Source organism: Anas platyrhynchos, chromosome 5, assembly GCF_047663525.1.
Source record: "Anas platyrhynchos isolate ZD024472 breed Pekin duck chromosome 5, IASCAAS_PekinDuck_T2T, whole genome shotgun sequence".
Taxonomy (NCBI): Eukaryota; Metazoa; Chordata; class Aves; order Anseriformes; family Anatidae; genus Anas; species Anas platyrhynchos.
This window is the reverse complement of record NC_092591.1, coordinates 50,345,939-50,366,110: the sequence shown is the minus strand read 5'-3', so window position 1 is coordinate 50,366,110 and position 20,172 is coordinate 50,345,939. Positions and strand designations below refer to the sequence as shown.

Genomic DNA, 20,172 nt, shown 5'->3' with positions numbered 1-20,172 from the left:
CTTACTCTGTAGTAAGCTGCTGCTTTTTGGTTTGCAGGAGGAAACTGAAATAATACAACAAACTACAAAACTTTCAGTAACTTACAAATGAATTCTCAAGAGCAGCTGACAGGTGCGTCTGTGCCAGTGATACATTTGCACTGTAGTGCATTTGTGCCAGCAGCCTAGCAGTGACAGCCTTTGAGGAATCAAGATTCCAGCTCAGAATGCCACAGCCTTGCTAGGGTTTGCAAGCATTTGTCCCAACCTGTGCAGGACATTATGTGCGCAGCTGAGCCCTTCTAGGGATCAGCCAAGCCCACCTAGTAGTAATGAGCTCATTAAGGGACACTATAAAGGAAGCTTGAGGAAATGGAAGGTTTTCCCTCCCTCCTTGTTTAGCAGCTGCTTTTTGTAAGACTGTATCCAGGAATTACTGCAGAAGCTGTACTGCACAAAAGGACGTAAGTTTTTTGCTTATAAAGCCTTGGTGAAAAGCATGGTGTGTGGTTTATCTGTTCTGAACTTCTATTGTGAACTGGTAGATAAGGGCTTTTGCTTATTTTCATCATAAGAATAGTAAGGCAGAAAAGAAACATAATTAGTGGATCAACTGGGGCTGTACCAGGGGGAGCAGTGGCAAGGCCGGAGGATAAGGTAAAGGCCCAGCTGAAGTGCATCTACACCAATGCACGCAGCATGGGTAACAAACAGGAGGAGCTGGAAGCCATCGTGCAGCGGGCAGGCTACGACTTGGTTGCCATCACGGAAACGTGGTGGGACCAGTCTCATGACTGGAGTGCTGCGATGCCTGGCTATAGGCTCTTCAGAAGGGACAGGCAGCATGGAAGGGGTGGCGGTGTGGCTCTCTATATTAGAGAGTCTTTCGATGTTGTAGAACTCGAGGCTAGGAATGACAAGATCGAGTCCCTTTGGGTTAGGATCGGCAGGGACAACAAGGCTAGTGTCCTGGTCGGGGTCTGCTATAGACCGCCGAACCAGGATGAGGAGACGAATGAGGAGTTCTACAGGCAGCTGACAGAAGTTGCGAAATCGTCGGCGCTTGTACTCGTGGGGGACTTCAACTTCCCAGACATATCCTGGAAGCACAACACAGCCCAGAGGAAGCAGTCTAGGAGGTTTCTGGAGAAAGTGGAAGATAGCTTCCTGACGCAGCTGATTAGTGAACCTACCAGGGGTGGTGCCCTGCTAGACCTTCTCTTCACAAACAGAGAAGGACTGGTGGAGGATGTGATTGTCGGGAACAGTCTTGGGCAGAGTGACCACGAAATGGTGGAGTTCTCTATTCTTGGCGGGGCCAGGAAGGGAACCAGTAAAACCACTGTATTGGACTTTCGGAGGGCTGACTTTAGGCTGCTCAGGACACTGGTTGGTGGAGTCCCATGGGAGGCGGTTCTGAAGGGCAGAGGGGTTCAGGAAGGCTGGGTGCTATTCAAGAGGCAAATCCTAATGGCACAGGAGCGGTCTATCCCCATGTGCCCAAAGATGAGCCACCGGGGAAGACGACCAGCCTGGCTCAACAGAGAATTGTGGCTTGAGCTTAGGAGGAAAAAGAGGGTTTATAATCTTTGGAAAATTGGGCAGGCCACTAGGGAGGACTATAAGGATGTAGCGAGGCTGTGCAGGGACAAAATTAGGAAGGCCAAAGCTCATCTGGAGCTCAAGCTGGCTACTGCCGTTAAAGATAACAAAAAACGCTTTTATAAATACATCAACACAAAAAGGAGGACTAAGGAGAATCTCCATCCTTTACTGGATGCGGGGGGAAACTTAGTTACAAGAGATGAGGAAAAGGCGGAGGTGCTCAATGCCTTCTTTGCCTCAGTCTTTAGTGGTAAAACCGGTTGCTCTCTGGATACCCAGTACCCAGAACTGGTGGAAGGGGACGGGGAGCAGGATGTGGCCCTCACCATCCACGAAGAACTGGTTGGTGACCTGCTACGGCACTTGGATGTGCACAAGTCGATGGGGCCGGATGGGATCCACCCAAGAGTACTGAGAGAACTGGCAGAGGAGCTGGCCAAGCCCCTATCCATCATTTATCAGCAGTCCTGGCTATCGGGGGAGGTCCCAGCTGACTGGCGGCTAGCAAATGTGACGCCCATCTACAAGAAGGGCCGGAGGGCAGACCCGGGGAACTACAGGCCGGTCAGTTTGACCTCAGTACCAGGGAAGCTCATGGAGCAGATCCTCTTGGGAGTCATCATGCGGCACTTGAAGGGCAAGCAGGCGATCAGGCCCAGTCAGCATGGGTTTATGGAAGGCAGATCCTGCTTGACGAACCTGATCTCCTTCTACGACAAAGTGACGCGCTGGGTGGACGAGGGAAAGGCTGTGGATGTGGTCTACCTTGACTTCAGCAAGGCTTTTGACACCGTTTCCCACAGCATTCTCCTCAAGAAACTCGCTGCTCTTGGCTTGGACTGGCGCACGCTTCGTTGGGTTAGAAACTGGCTGGATAGCCGGGCCCAGAGAGTTGTGGTAAATGGAGCCAAGTCCAGTTGGAGGCCAGTCACTAGTGGCGTCCCCCAGGGCTCGGTGCTGGGGCCGGTCCTCTTTAACATCTTCATCAATGATCTGGATGAGGGCATTGAGTGCACCCTCAGTAAGTTTGCAGATGACACCAAGCTAGGTGCGTGTGTCGATCTGCTTGAGGGTAGGAAGGCTCTGCAGGAGGATCTGGATAGGCTGCACCGATGGGCTGAGGTCAACTGTATGAAGTTTAACAAGGCCAAGTGCCGGGTCCTGCACCTGGGGCGCAATAACCCCAAGAAGAGCTACAGGCTGGGAGAGGAATGGCTGGAGAGCTGCCAGGCAGAGAAGGACCTGGGAGTGATGGTGGACAGTCGGCTGAATATGAGCCAGCAGTGTGCTCAGGTGGCCAAGAAGGCCAACGGCATCCTGGCTTGTATCAGAAACACTGTGACCAGCAGGGCTAGGGAGGTGATCGTCCCCCTGTACTCGGCTCTGGTGAGGCCGCACCTCGAGTACTGTGTTCAGTTCTGGGCCCCTCGCTACAAGAAGGACATCGAGGTGCTTGAGCGGGTCCAGAGAAGGGCGACGAAGCTGGTGAGGGGCCTGGAGAGCAAGTCCTATGAGGAGCGGCTGAAGGAGCTGGGCTTGTTCAGCCTAGAGAAAAGGAGGCTCAGGGGTGACCTTATCACTCTGTATAAGTATATTAAAGGAGGCTCTAGCGAGATGGGGGTTGGCCTGTTCTCCCATGTGCCTGGTGACAGGACGAGGGGGAATGGGCTAAAGTTGCGCCAGGGGAGTTTTAGGTTAGATGTTAGGAAGAATTTCTTTACTGAAAGGGTTGTTAGACATTGGAACGGGCTGCCCAGGGAGGTGGTGGAGTCACCATCCCTGGAAGTCTTCAAAAGACGTTTAGATGTAGAACTTAGGGATATGGTTTAGTGGGGACTGTTAGTGTTAGGTCAGAGGTTGGACTCGATGATCTTGAGGTCTCTTCCAACCTAGAGATTCTGTGATTCTGTGAACTTCTAAATGTTGTTTAGGGTGAGATTTGGGACTATGGAGTCAGAAAACAAAAGCTTAAAGCTACAGAATAGAGGTTGGCTGCCATAAGAATGGCTTGGGTGCTGCTGTTTGGTTACTGCAGGCCCACATTTACACCTGGGAGGGCAAAGCACCCTGTGCTGGGCTGGTGGGGCTGCTCAAGTATTTCAGGCCAAGGTGTTCATTCAAGTTCTTAAAAATGATAAAGGAAAAATGTCTGGCATAACATAACAGATGGTGAAAGGGTCATTCCTTTGTTTGATAAAGTAAGGACCTATCTCCTGTCAGTCAGTTGCCTGTTGTTCTCTTGATTATTTTTTTTTTTCTGTAGCAGGTAACTATAACTTTCTCATGGTTGCATAGCAACTGGACCCTGACTGCATTAGTGTTTAGTGGTAATTACAGCTTTACTGAAATGGTTTCAACAGAAATAAGTCTTCTCTGCCCATCTCAGCCCCTTCCCTGGATGTAGGTTACTTACCAAGATTTTGGCTTCCTCTTTGAGATGAATGGCTATCAGAGAATGAATAAAAATTAGCGGCTGTGCAACACCTCATTAATAAAGCAGGTCTGTTGTGCTCTGTCCATAAGTGATAAATGTGTAAAACTTCCCAAATGATGAGGGTACAGACAGTCCTTTGCTCATCTCTGTATACACATATTAGTGGTACAGCCCAATTAAAATTTACATGGGTATCTCTGAAGACTACCATTCCAAGTATCAAGAGGCATTTATGTCTCTAACTTGCAAAGTGGAGAGCGTTAGTAACTGATATTGTTGAATTATCAGTTGTCCCTGGAAACAAAAGTCTTTCCAAGCTCTGTGCATAATGATGAATTTTAAAACAAAGTGCACCGCTAATATGTATTACTTTATCCTCCAGTTACATTCCGTAATTTAAAAATTTGCATTGTGGAGGCATAGTCTTTCTCCTAAGTGGATACAACTTCCACTGCATTTTGAATTGTAAGCAATCAGACTTTTAATAAAGTTGTCCTGATGTGGATGAGACAATCTCTGCCTTTCATTTCTGCAGAACTTTCATTTCTGCAGCATCTCTCTACTCAAAAAAAATGCTTTGCAAGACTTATTTGAACTTTTTAACCTAAAGATTTAATTGGCCTGCATTTTTCTCTGTTCTATGCATTATCTTACCTAAGGTGTCAAACATCTTAATGAGCTAGGTGAAAAATACCAACAGCATCTTTACAGTTTCTATCTACATCCACCTTTAAGTTTTTTAACTTGTGGAAAATCAGTACTAAAACTTGTTAGGATCACTCCACAAAAAGAACAAAATGGTTTTACAATAGGAGCTGATGTATAACACAAGAAAAATAAGAAAAAAATATTTTAGTACCCCTTACCTGCCTGTTCATAAATGACTGATTCTTTCAGTTGATTATGAATCAGTCACTAAATACACAACAAATTCATATTCAGAGCATTTCACCAACCTCTTCTTGAAGGTAGAACAGTGCTTTAAGATTGTATCTTACATTCTCCTGCATTCAAAATGAGATAACAGTAGGAGGGTTTTTGTCTGATTCTAGCTAGCAAACTGTGTTAAATATCTTCCTTGACTGAACATGGCTTTTCAGTCACATTTGCAATATAATTTGAACTAAAAGAGAATACTGGTGTAACATACTATTTACTGGACTGTTTTACTATACCATCTCTAATGTGACTGATACCAGGAAACAGATTTTTCTTCCCTTGCCCTTCTTTAATTAGTGATGAGCTTCATAAGAACTTAGAAACACAACAAGTAATGTTATAGTCAGTGTGTTCCTCTGTTTTCTCGTTATTAGACTTTGAGTAGAAAAAGGGGATAAAATGATTGGCAATGCACTTGGAACCCTTCTTATTTTCAAGTTGATTGATACTTCTACTACTTATGTTAGGGTTGGAAGGACAGAGACGAATGCTGCAATCCACTCAATAAAATTATGTAACTAATGCATAAGTAACAAATTGGCTGCAAATGTGCTTAAGTAAAAGCAGACCTTTTCTTTTTATTCATTGGTGTACATAAATTTGGAGGAAAATTCAAATCTCTGGCAGCAATAATACATCATTTTTATCTTTGTTTCCAATGTCCTACAGCTGTACAGAAAGGAGCTCTGCCTGAGGTGATATAGAGCAATATAAAGAATGTGCTATAAACATAAATTGGAAATATAATTGCTCTCTAATCAAAAAGACATTTTTGACGTCTTTCTCTATAATTACATTACTCCTGAAAAAAATAGTGTAAACATCAAATCTGGGATTGAGCATGGTTTAAAAAAAATACCCCACAGGAAATACTTTTCATGAGACTCTCACTCCATTTAAATAAAAGGTAGTATATCTCAGTGAGGAGCAGAGCTCAAGATAGACTCATGAGGGACACTACTGACTAAGTGGATTTTGTGGGCTCAGAACAGCAATCTTATCTGTATAAATGGGTCTTTTGATTTAAGATTGATGCATAATGGAAAACCACTGTGCTGGGTGCCTCTATAAAACCTAATTTTCGTTAAGGTTTCTGGCTCACTCTTCGGTGTTCTGTACTGATTTACTTATTTTGTTTAAAATGTACTCCCCAGTAAGCAATTCCATTCTGTCTGACAAGTGCTGCAAAATCAGAGCACAGGGACACCTTTTCTTCTGATCAGTGTCTTACTAGACAGTATGTGTTATCTGACAAATAACTGCATAACCATGGTTTGATCTCTTCTTTGTCAGTGTGTTTTATTTTTCCCATAATGCTGTGAGACTCAATTGCTCTCTCCTCTATGTCCATTACTTTAATCTACTACTGCTGTAACTATGCTTTGCTTTTGTCTTCTAGGATCAGTGTAGATCAAAGTTCAGTTTTTTGTGAACAAGGAAATACTGAAGTGTTCTTAAAAACAAAAAAATCAGGGAAGAGCTCTGGTACATGAAGTTCATACTTCTATCACAGACATTACTAGCAAATTCCTAGATATTTAAAAATTAAAGCAAAACCACTTTCCTCAAACTGTTTTGTGTTCTGAGAAGGAATGAGTTTTCTTGAAACTTGGAGCAGTCACTTCTTATTCTGAAGCACAAATAGGAACCTTAGCAATCACGCTTGAGAGTCAAAGATATACAGAATAATAAATGTACAATTCAGTTGTGCTACCTCACTTTTATCTGTTACTTGTATGTCAGTTGGAGCCTAGTTTTCAGTCCAAAGTGACAAGTTCTTTTTTATGTACACTGTTTGATTTTATTTTATTTTTTCCTTCGGTGTTTTTCTGCGTAGTCTCGCAATGCTGATTTGCTGAGGTCCTGAACTCCTGCTGTTTTCTGTAGTTGACAAGGCTAATCCATACTATTCTTCTATAAATACTAGTGTTAAAGGAACAATCACTTTCCTCTTATCTTTACTACTGTGTAAACTCATCAAGGAGACTGAGTGATAAGGAAGTGTTGATTCGTCCTTTACTTTGGATATCAAGGCAGAGGCCATTAAGTGATGCACAGTAGGTTTACCTTAGAAATACAATGAAGCTTGCTTGGGTTTTACTAGAGAGGGATGTAACCCATATCCCAACAAGCTGTTTATTAAATTAGGTGTTTGATGGGAGCTCACTGCTGTGCTAGGATAGTGGCATTGGTTTTGACAGCAGTAAGAAAGCTTTTTCAAATACAAAACTTAAGCTATGGTTAAAGAACATTGCCTCTGATTGACTAAACTTTGGAGAGGAAAAGTAGTGTCTTACTGTGATAGAAACTGTTAAACATGTTGATAAATAATCCACATAAACTAATAAAGATTATCTTTGAGGAATTTTAATATTATTTCAATGTGAACAACAATTATAAAACTAAAGTACTATTCAATAGGAAAAATGGAAGGCTACTTTACACATGAGCTATTTTTTTTCTGCTGTATTCCTTTATCCATAAATACAATGGATTTCGCTTATTTCATATGAAATCTAGAGGAAATAACATGCATGAGAGAGGTACTAAAGTGGAAATCGGAAACTGTTTTGGCTACTGTGTTCTCCTCTCTTGATTTTTCATGCAATAACAAACCCTTTTTCAGTGAAAATAGGCATTATGCAATAATACAAACTGACAAGAGAGCTGTAATAATTATGCAGGATTTGAAAGGCCTCACATACTCAGATGACAGGGATATAAAGGAAATGCCATTTAATGCTACATATCATGATTTTATATTCAAGATAAATGAATAATTAACAATGATGGAACAGCTAATGCATGCATCTTTGACCACAACAGAAAGAAAATTCCTAATGCAGATCTCAGAACCAAATTAGACTGAAGAATGCACAATGCACTATTGACTTGCACACCAAAATGTTCAACATGTTAGATTTTAATAGGAGTTATCCAAGATAGTGACTATAAAAGTTCTAGCTTCTCCTGATGAATGAACATCTGTTGAAGTCTGATGCACCATAGTTACAAAAAATGTTACCTACATTTTTTAATATTTGCAGTGTTTTTCTCATTGTAAAGTCACACAAATGTTTAGACAGAAGGGAACAGGAAGATCTAGCTAGATCTCCATGCCACTGATGCTGTTATGATGTGGTTATTTTTTTCCTGGAATTGTTCTTATAGTCTAATAATATACATTGTTCAAATATCCCAAATTCACCCACCCATGGTTAATGACTTTTCAGTAAAAATGCTTTTTCCTAATGTGTGTACTTAATGTTCGTCAAGATTACTATTACAAAACTGTGGTAAAACAAAATCAAATTAGAGCTGCTATAACCACCTTTCTATGCATGGGAGAAACACCCTGCATGGTTTTTTTTGCTTTTCCACTTCTGTACATTTATACCTTGGTATGGTAGGAAAACCTTAGTATACCCATTGAGGCTGTAATAATGCTGAGTGGGTGAAATAAGTCCCTTGAGTAACTCAACATCTTACCTCTTTTTTATTTTTATTTTTTTTTCCCCCCCTGAGGCAAACAACTCATGAGTTGAATTGACTGAAATCCACTGAAATCTGTAAGCCTTTTCTTCACGCCATCTATGATCATATAATTATTCTCTATTTCTGCTTTGGAGTTGTCTTTTAATTGACAGCATTCTATATTTACCTTGTTATGTTTCCTTTTCTTTATAGATTATTTTTTCGAGTCCATTTTGAATTCTTATCACTCTTCTTGGAAGTGTTGAAGCTGTTTCTCAGGTGGATGACATTCACCACTTTCTGTTCTGTTCTGCAAAACTGTTATTCAGAATATAAAAGAATTCAACTAGAAACAAAACTGTAATGGATCCCACTTGAAAAGCCTTCTTAGCTTCTCTAACAGTTACTAGCTAGATTTCCAGCCAGCTGTGCATACCTTATTTCACCTAGTTATATTTCTTCCCTTCGCTTAGAAAAATGTCATATGAGACAATGTCAAATATCAGATTGATTTGACTGGATTTGTCCTTGAGAAATCTTTTTCCGTTATTTCTTAGCTTAATTTCAAAGGAAATTAGGCTTCTGCAATCACACTGTGTCTGTTCTTCCTGATTAATAACCTCTTTTCAACCAAATTTGACATTGACCAGAGGGATAGAAATCTCAAATATAATTAAATCTCTGTGCACTGCAGGGAAGTAGGCAGCTAGGTAAATGAAAAGTGCCTTTTATAAGATAAAGAGTGAAGATTCAACTCATCCAGAGACTAGAGAATCCATATAGGGAAGATGTTACAAATTCCCTGACCTTGGAGAAGTTTCACTGAGTGCTCAGCATCTTATGGACACCAGAGCATAATAGCAGAGTGCTATTCTATATAAGAGAAAAACCACACACTTCTGATCTTATTCATGTTTGAGTAAAATAGCTCAAGTTTTAGTACTTTCTTCAGGCATCAAGGTTAGCGATAGGTTTATAACTTTTCTGAAGTATATATGACTGTTTACTCTTTATTTCTCTTGAAAGTTACCTTGCATTAATTTAGTAATGGTTCAAATACCACTTCTGAAAGTTTGTTAATGACTCTAAACAGGAATTTTAGCAAGTTGTACCAACATAAATACAATTCATGTTCATATGTCTGAAATGTTATTTTACTCTATTAACCTTCCTTTTCCTGAAAATTAATTTTGTTATCTGATTACTTTATTTCTATTAAAGTTAAACTAAGAAAGTTGGCTCTGTTCATATATTGTATATTATGTACATAACCAAACATGGACAGAAAGAATACGCTTCTGCTTTCCTTCATTTTCAGGAATTGTATATTTTTGCTTTCTATTTCTCTTATGTTCTTTACCTACATTGCAGCCATTAGTCTTTTTACTTTTCCTTTGATAGACAACTATTTCCATTTACTACTGAATCAGAGAATTATTAAAGAATTCTTCTTGACTTTCAGACTAATAGTGAGGCTTTGATGCAGACATACCTCTGAATTGTGGTTCTACCATGTGTTAGTCCATTATTCTTTTTAGAGTTGATACTATATTGATTGGCTAACACAGAGCTTGAGAAAGAAGATTAAGAGGCAAGTCTTGATGCTGTACAGATTACAGTTTACTTAGATATATTCAAATATTTTCCAGATGTCTTTTGTTTCTCTAAATGTTAGTTTCTGTGGGTGGAATAGAATTTGATTTTAAGTTTATCAGGGTTTACAACAGCTATGTTAGGCATCAGTACAGATTTAAATAAGTTACCTTATATCTATCTTCAGAATATGCACATATAACAATGAAAAAAATAACCTTTATGCTTATACAAATAATGTTTTGTGTAACAACTCCTTTGATACTTGCTTTGTTATTACCTGCAATCTACAATAGAAAGCAAAATATACATAAGTAAAAGGTATATTAATTTGTTTTATTTCTAATATTTTACCAAGGCCAAAAAATACAGAAAGAAAAATTTACATATTTTTGTGTATTTCTGCTCAGTTTCCTGATGGCTGAAGAAAGTTGTCTGCATAGCAAAAGGGCAGATGGAGCTGGAAAATTAGTCTGCAGAGCATGGCTAGTAGTGCAAGCTGCAGATCAGAATCACATGCTGTTAAACTGTCCCCAAGTCCCTTTCTTGCTTTATTTTACAGTCTGCTGAAAGATGCACAATTCAGGAAGGAGTTCTGGCAGTTTGAATTAATATAAGCAGAAAGAAATCCTTTAATTTTGCCTAGTTAAGTTAGCTGCTTGTGGTAAATATTTTCCTTTCATCCCACAAAAATGCATTTTGTTTTCCTCATGGAAAGTCTTTACTATATTGCCCTAACTAAAGCATAAGATAATGAAGGGGGGAAAGAAAAAGCAGCTTAACTCTTCCATAAAAGTTGACAACATTGACTATACATACAAAAGTGTTCTAATAAACTGGCTTCAAAAGGCAATCAGAAGATATTCCTGAGACTGAATAACCTGGTTTTATTTTCAATTTTGGGTTGCATTTCTTTGTGTACATACAAAATCATTAGGTTATTACTGAGGTTCTCAATTTACATTGTTGCTTATTGAATAGATGGTCCTGTTACTTCAGGAACTTGGGCAATGTAATTCTGTACTTAGGTATTAGTCATTATGACATAGATAGCATGGCCAAAGTATGTCAGAAATGGCAGGGACAGTTTAATTTGTCAACTCCAGTTCTGTTTAATACAGATAACCATATCATGCAATCCATTTCAGAACTGATGTTTTTTCCTTAATTGTAGTTCAACTAAGGGGAAATTTCTGACAGGAAATTGCACGATGCCTGCAAAATCAGCAGTTTTCTACTTTTTCTTTCCCTTTTAAAATACTCATGTTCTCACATGTTGTCAGCAGTATATTTCCAATCAGCCCTTCCACTGATTATTTTATTGTCCTTAATAGCTAGCTAGGTAAGTGAACGTAGCAAAGTTCACTCATAGCAAAACTATTAATTTAGAGTACATAATAATATCTCCATTTCTGATTGTAGGCTAAGGAACCACACTATGCATTTGAATGTACAAATCATTTTAGGAAATACTTAATTATCCAGAAATTCTTTAACTGTAGTTATTTGAGGTTAAAATCAGAAGTCCATGCATCAGTACAAAGAATCCAAGAAGATTGTTAAAGTTCTGAGCTTGATGGCCTTTCTACAACCTTAGTTATTTTTGACTTTTGGAAACTGTGATCTATCTGGTATACTCATACTATCCTGTAATACTTGCAAGTGTAGAATAATATTTATGTAACATTCTGAGAAACTACTGATAGAAGAATACTTGTAGTTATCAGGCTTTTCAGCCAAGTCAAGGAGTAATCTTGGTACCTTCTTGTGTTTTTTCCAGTCCTAGATGTCAATATGTTCAGCTGGAATTGCTGCTATGGAGGAGTTTCATATTAAGTGCTTGAGAAGAAACCTTGAAAAGTTGGAATTAAAAAAAAGTGGAACCAAATAGTTAGAAACTTTCTAAATGCAAAACTTCCATTACTAAATTGTGCACGCACAAATAAAAGGAAAAAGGTGTTAAGACTCCAGAAGATATGATTCAGTTTTATCCCTGATAAATAGAGCTGCGTTAAAAATACATAAGGAAGTGAATGAACTCTTTCCTTTTACTGATTAGAAATGTTATTTATCTTATTCATCCCAAATGAGTGTTAAATTTGTTTTTAGCACAGCTTTATAAAATGATCCTCTTTGTTTACTTACCAGTAGTAATCTAGGCCAGAGTTCAGGGATAATAACAACTCCAACTAGATGACCATGCTTCTGGTAGAATATCATGAATTTATTTGTACAAGTAACTTCACTTACAGCTGTGCCTTTTAGATATTCATCAGTAAAACAACTTTTCCATATATACAGAAGAAAAAGAAAAACAGCAAAAACAATGAAATTTAGTTTTATTATACTTAAGCCAGTTCTCTAAAGAATATTAACTTTTTCCACTATTTGATCAGTTAAAACTACAGTAGCAAGTGTAATACACATTACTAAATATTAGAAGGCATTAGATTAGGAAGGCTTTTTCAACATAAATTTGCCATATTTGCATTCAGCTGGCATTGTTAATCTATTTACCTCTATGCATGTACATATATTTGTATACATACATATTTATCTGCTAGTGTATATATATTAGTTGTATTTATAGAAACTATATTAAGGGTAAACTATATGATCAGGCTGATGGAAATGTGGCTTGGCAGAATGCTGGTAGCATCCACTCTCCTTTCATAGTGGAATTGTTGCTCAGTCTCTGCCAAGTTTCAAGGTGTGATTGAATGGACAGAACATGCTGTGGCTCAGTAGATATAATGTGCTGTTATTTGGGGAGTTCACTATTGAATTTGGTTTTTAAAATCAGCAGCTATTCATGAATTCAGTTGCAGTTCCCATGTCTTAAATTTTTACCTGGTAGGGAGGATTCAGGACCTAATTTATGGAACTAAAAGATAGAGAAGAATTGGTCCTTGCTCTCTAATGAAAACCTACCCACAGAGTATCTCTGCAGCTGCACTTGCTAGAGCCAACAAAGCCCAACTATACAGTACATTATATACCTTTAGAAAGATGAATGAAGAGTAAAAAGCTACTTTATGGCCCAGTGGATTGTTTTTCTCTTGGACAAAGTGCTCTCACTTGCAGAGACATGAATATGTTCCCTTTGTACTTAGTGAATAATGAAAGTACAAAACAAATGCAGGTTTGAATACACAAGAAACATTTTTTTGTGAAAAAAGTGTTTCCTTCTAGATGATCAGTTGCACTTTTCTAGATTATTCGAACTCCTAATTCATTTAACAAGATTTTCCATGCTCTTTGTCTGGAAAAGGGAATTACAGTGAAAAATACTGGAAGTTATAAAACTAGAATGAATAGTAGATATAGATATTATCTGTACCAGAGTATATTTGTATATTTGTGTAGGTGGATTTGTTTTGCTTTTATAGAGCCATTTGCAGGATATTCTTCAGTGTATTTTATCTCTATTTTATGATTCTCTAATGAAACTCCAGAAGAAAGTGCTAAAAACTACTGCTTACATCCTCTAAAACCTTCTATAGGGATACATATTTGTATGGCTTTACAGTCTTAGGGAACTATACTTTTGATGTCTAGAGATTTCAAAAACTGTATCTGTTTAGCCCTATAATAAGAGTTCATTCAGCTACAATGAGATGTAAAAGCAGTGCTGTCAGAGGAGGAGAGTATAGTTTTCACTCAGATCCTGTGGAGATGCATACCAGTGTTTAGTCACTGAAGCTACAGTGAAATGGTAAAACTGATGCCCTTCTCAGGCTTCTTGATTAACTGGTCTGAGACTTAACATTTCTTTAAGATAAAAGTATATGGGGAACTATTGTTTTGGGTTACCTGTGAATTTGGATATGTCTAAATTGGCAATATTTGGATAATATTCAGAAACTTCTAAATGTTGACACAACTATTACTGGATTGGGATTCTAAACATCTTTGACTCCCTTGAGAAAGAGAGCAGCCCCCTGTAGATATAATCATGCAAAGAGCTTATTTTTTTTTACTACTAGTGTGTGCAGATCAGAATGATATCTTTTCTTTCTATAAAATTAAACTATTTTGACAGTAATTTTTTTTTTCCGTAGTAGTATTGCGATATGGAAGAGTTCTGTATAGCTTTAATGACCATAAAAGGGGTAGGGTGGGTGGGGAGGGAACATTCACAGTTCTTTAATACATTTACTAGCTCTTCAGGTGACATCTATCCTAACATCTATAATATATTTGTCTGACTTCGCATTTATAGATTCTTTACTTAAAGGGACATTGTTAATATAAAAGATTTGCATATCTATCTTAGCCCTTTAAGGCAGAAATTCATCCACTTTAAAATGATATAAAAAAAAAAAATCCATGCAATAATCACCAAATACAAATCCCCCTCTCCCACTTTCTATGTAGAAACCTGAGTAGATCAGTAAAGCAATGTGAACAAAAGACGGAATATGCTCTGGAACAAGAGGGGTGAAATCTGTTACATATGTGAAATGCAAGATTTTTAATCCTTTCTCACTTTCATGTCACATATCATTTAAATACTAAATGGAGAATTATATCTTGTTTTAATTTTCGGTACATATTCAAAATTCATGAGTTTTGATTAGAGGTAGATATCTGATTTGTACAACATGAGAACTGCATAGTTCTTATAAAGGAATGACAGAAGCTAGAGCTGTAAGGAACTGTTATATTGTAAATAATTTGTAATTGCTATGCCCATGTTAAGTATGCCAAATGAACTAATATAGCAGCTCTTTAACATAATCATAATTTAATATTTATTTTTTTAACAAGGGCAGTGGATGTCTAGCACATAGCTTGCAAATAACATTCTGGTACCATTAGGTGAGAAAATCACATTGGTTAATATTTTACTGCAGTGTAATGTAAGCCTAGTTAATTAGAATGTTTAAATGTTGAGTTTAAATAAAAAAACTTTAAAAAAAGATAGATGTTCCCTCCCCTCCCCACCCCCCAAAGTAAACACAAAAACAGATCAAAAGTAGAGAACTCCAAACAGTTGCACATTTGTCTGCTTCAAAGTGGGTTTCAGTTACAGTTGTAATTTCTGTTGGTGCAGAATCTTTCATTTCAAAGATTTTTTTGAAGAAATAATTTAGGAGCAGTGCTTCTCTGTGTTGTGATATAGGAGGGAGCCAGCTCTGCTTTGAGCTTGGTGTTGGAATGTATGCTCTCCAGACATTGCTCCCAATCTGAATTATTTCATGAGTCCCTGAAGTGTCATGGCTTTTTGCAAGAAGAGGCACTGTTTCGTTAGTGGCAACTTCAAGGTAGCAGAAGCTTAACTCCATTTGTACTTAGTTGCTTATCAGAAGCAAGATTTTGTTCTATATTTCATCAGTAATATTTTCAGTTAATTTAAATGCAAATAACAGCTATATGATGTAGAGAAATGTAATTTTGTCAGTATGCTGCTGGGATGAAATTGTTTTCTTAAACACTAAAAATAGTGCTGATAAACATGCTAGCCATAATGATTACCAAAAAGTTTGTGGAGAGCAAAGAAGTTTGGATGAGTATTAATCTAAACAAATGTACTAAAACAAGTAACCAGTAAGAGAAGGTGAAGTAATCAGTACAACAGGTGTCTATAGCGAAGATGTTCCTTCTGGTGTGTCCATACACCTAGAGTTCTGAAGAGTTGGCTTCAGTCAGCCCCAGGATAATCCAGAAAGACAACAGTGTTGGTGATATAGACCTGGCCAAATATATTCAGGGGATGTTTTTTTCCTTTGAACACCGGTGACTGTCAATGAATTGTTAGATGCAATAAATCAAGTTTATGGGAAGACACAGTAATCTGTTCCTTGTTTATCTAATGGTACATCTTTCTGCCTTCATCAGAATTAAACTGATCTTCAGATTTGAGACAAGGAACACATTTGCCATTTAGAAAAAAAAGGCGTTTACCCTGTATGTTTCAGTGTAGGTGTTTCACCACCTCGCTGCTTCTGTTTGTATCTCATTTAATCCACTCATTGTTAGGCATTTTAGTGTCTTAATCTGCCTGCCTGAAGCTGTATTTTTTCGAGGACTGGTGTTCTTAGTAAAATTTTAAGTTGAAACAGGGGTGAACAGGTGAGATCTTATCCTCTGCATATCATAGCTAGTTAATTGAGTCAGTTTATTTTTGTCTTAAACTACGAAATCGATAGTTTCAACAAACATTTTATCATTTACAGCAGCCTTTTATTTGTCCTTGTATTACCGAAGGTAATCACTGATGTCACTACACCTGAATCCTTGTTTCAGCTCAATATTAAACAGTAGCGATTAGCATCTTCAAACCAAACTCCTCTGTGCATCAGTTCTTTAAGAAACAATTCTTTTGTTGCAGAGAACCTTTAAAGTAGTAAATTTTGTGTGCTGTATGTTTCCCAAACATCCACAGTAGAGACCATCTAATTTGTTACACATCTTAGTTGTAGAGGTTGACCTACAATAACAGTTCTTATATTTCCTTATTACAAACTACAGGATTTGCAATACAGCAATCATGTTGCAAAGCCTGAGAATCTAAACGGATTTTGAAAGAGGGAGGGGGAAGAGGTCAGGGGGGAATTATGAGCTTGCTGCCTCTGCTCTTTCTTCTGAAATTCCCTCACTGGCAGTTAAGAACATCAGATGTTCTGAAATCTCCTGGTTGGTGCCAGCTGATTGTTCTGCCCTGCAACCTGGGTGATGTGCAGGTCAGCCTCTTTACTGCACCTGACTGCTCAGCTAGAAAAACTGAATAGTACCTAAGATGTACAGGAAGTCTAAGACTGAGCCCCAGGTGGCATTTGTAACTTAGAGGAAAAAAAAGTGCTTTTTTTGGTGGTTTAGGAGGCATTGTTTGAAATGCAGCTACTTCAGTGAGTAAACAATACAGTCTGGGAAGTTTTTCAGTTATACGTCAATAAGACTTTTCATTTAAGCCAATAAGTGATTTAATTCATTTCAACTCTGTAATTTCAATTCAATAAATACTAAAAAATTTTGCTGTTTACTATGTAAAATAAAACCTCATACCATCTAGCCCCTCTTGCAGCATTTCTAGAAATCCTTGAGCCAGATATGTACAACAAAATCTAAAACCTCTCAAGTCTATCTAATTTACCTTTTAATTGCTGTTTACATGTGTACTGCATAAGCACATCTATCAAAGGGGAAAGCAACTCTCCCCTACAGTCAAGTAATGAAGACAAAAACCACAAGTAAAGAAACAGTAAGAAACAACTCCTTTAACTTTTCAATTTCTTAAGATCCTGCTTGAGAAGATCTCCTTCTCCGGGGACCCACTGCATATCTTCAGGTTGCCTCTAGGGCAGAAACCTGAGTTTCTTATCAACAAGCAAGCAAAGAGCTGGTGAAAACATTAGATGCAGCATGTGCCCTAAGCATGGAAAAAATAGGATGCTGTAGCTGTGTTTCTCAGATTCTGTCACAGTTCTGTCTGGGCATTGTGTGGTCTTAAGATGAGCAGCTGCCTTTTCAGCAAACTTGTTGCTTTTTCACCTAAGTACTTAAAAATTTCAATGTTGTCCAGGAAAATCACTTGTTTCTGGTGTTGGTCACTGCAGTGAAGGATATTTGAGTGAAACATGGTGGGGAGGCAGAAACTCCTTACTCACCATGGGTAGAGGGCAAATACAGACTGTGTAGTTATGTGTACGGACACATGTATGTAGGTATATTTGTATTACATATGTAAGTAATTGATTTAAACCATAAGTTTCAAGGCAAACTTGTATGTAGCTTTATTTTGGCACATGAGTAAATTAGAGCTCTGGGAATTGCTACGGTGTAGAAAAAATCTGGCACAAAATGGACCTGTACCAGTGCTAATAAACTTGCTATCCTCTAAAACAAGGCAAATGTGCCCCAAGTGTAAAGTGGCTGGAGTGTTATCTGGCAAGGAATGTTTTCCCATAAGCCTTTCTGTGCTCCAACACCTTGCCAGCAGCACATGCTTTCTTTTTTGTCCCAATGAATCTGTAGTCACTTCAAGTGACACCAATACGTGCTTCCTCCTGAGACTGGCAATCTGAGTGCTCAGTGCTGATAGCTACTATTTAACATCAAGATCTCGAATACAAGAATGCCATTTGTTTGCATCTTTTGCTAGGCTTATAGGGAGGTAAAAACACCTTCCTTGCCTTTGTCAGCTAGTATAAGCTTCTTTCATAGAATGGCTTGCATTGGAAGAGACTTCAAAGATCTAGCTTGAACCCCCTGCCTTGAGCAGGGACACCTTCCACTACAGCAGGTTGCTCAAAGCACCATCCATCCTGGCCTTGTTTCTTCAGAATGAGTGAGCTACTCCTTCATAGAGCCTGCACAGCACGGCGTGCTTGCCTCTACCTGTCTTCTGTGCAGGCACCTGCATCACAAACTGCTGTCTGCAGCAGTAGCTGTGGGGAACGCTTTATTTCTCTGCAGAGTACTTCTTGGGAGAAATCGGATCATAATGGGTTTCCAGAGGTTGTTACGAGTGGGTGGCAGCACTTTTGGTGTTGTGCCTAGTCACAAGGACTTGTCTACAGCATGAAGAGAAGCAGGATTGGATTAGGGGAGGTGAAGATGGAGCCCATCCTTGTGGTTTAATGTTTCCCCAATGAGCCTTCTGGACTGCTCTGGAGAGCCACTGAGCCCCTGGTGTCTTTGCAGGCTCCCCTTGGGAGCATGTTACTTCTCAGCACTGCCACATGCGCTGGCACAGTGTGTTGCCAAATACAGTTTCTACAGGCTACACTGTTTCATTGTTTTTCCCTCTGCTATTACCTCTTCTCATAGAACTGCAAATATGCATCAGAAATATGCAGAAGATTGAAGATGAGGTGTTTCTTCTAAAGCAGTAAAGTTGGACCGAAGATACTAGAAAACCCTTTGAACCGCATTATTAATCTTTGTTATGCAGCTGACTCTTTCTTCCTTTACATAGCTTGAAGGAATTGTCCTTTCCTTTTCTGTTGGGAGGTCTTTGCTTTATAATTCTCTCTTCAATCTCCTCTGCCACTGTAAAAAGACTGTTTCATAATACCCTTGAAGCCATTCTGTCCCCAGCAGGTGCTTGACTTGAGTTTAAATTCACCCCCAAGTAGATATGTTATTTTTTGTACTTCTGGCTCTTTGGAGAGCTGCCTTTGTAGAAGTCTCTGAGCCTAGGGGAGAAAGGCCGTTGTCTTGTAATGGGCTCTTTGATTTCACCAGAATGGTTGCGTATACATTTCTGGGAAGTTGGTGAAACTGGATTTTAATGCATGTCTTGGGACAAGGACGTAGACTATGTCCACTACAGCAACTTAATATCATGTGAGTTTCAGGGTAACAGTCTTTCCTCTGATGCAGTGATTCACTATTTATTGCACAGAGTGAATTTCTGAGAGACACCTTAGAGTGGCAAAGAAAAACATAAACATGAGGGTACAGATCAGGAAGGCAGTACATGCCATCCTTCAACAAAATTGTCTCAACTCTATCTTACAACTTTAAAAACCTTGGTTTGAAGCATATTACCTTATTTTATTAACTCACTAGGAAGTGGCTAAATGTTTCACTGGCTGCCTAAGCTAGAAGATTGCCTATCCTTGATTGTAGGACAGCACTTAAAGTGGCTTCTGAAATATATGTGTATGTGCAACAAGAAACCAAAAGCTTGTGTGGAAAAATTCAGAGGAAATGTGCATGAATAAAGTTCATAGCCAAAGGAACAGAGTCTGTGCTTGCATTTTGGAAACATTATTTGACACTTCTCATTTTCAATATGCTATTGAATATATTAACAAAAGATTTTCCCAACCTGCAGCTTCTGATTTTTGAACAGCATCTTGTTATCATGCAAAATGGTCTACTATTTTTAGCAGTCTAACTGCAAATGACCTAAAGGTTTAGCATAAGTCTTATGTATTATAAATGAGGTACCATAGACTTCCACTGCGCAAATGAAACAAAAGTCTGTTAAGATTGCTCTCAGAAACTGGCCATGGTGCTATTCTACATAGGGATATACTAATTCAATGTTGATTACAAAAATAATCATAATATAAAAAAAAAAAAAAAACACTTCATCTTTGTAGTGTGTTTCATAATGAATTAACATGAAGATAGCACTTCCAGCAATCTTACTCTTTTGCAAGTCATTACCTTAGAAATAAAAGCATCCTTGGAAA

General features: G+C 38.5%; 1 protein-coding gene across 3 annotated transcripts in view; it reads left to right on the top strand.

The window, feature by feature from the left end:
- The first annotated feature begins 318 nt into the window (after window positions 1-318).
- Window positions 319-20,172, top strand: part of RAG2 (recombination activating 2) — a 489,305-nt gene continuing 469,451 nt past the window's right edge. For all 3 annotated transcript variants that reach the window (XR_011809782.1, XR_005266225.2, XM_038180252.2), the window contains exon 1: window positions 319-443. The gene's annotated coding sequence lies outside the window, so the exon portion shown is untranslated. The remainder of the gene's footprint in view (window positions 444-20,172) is intronic.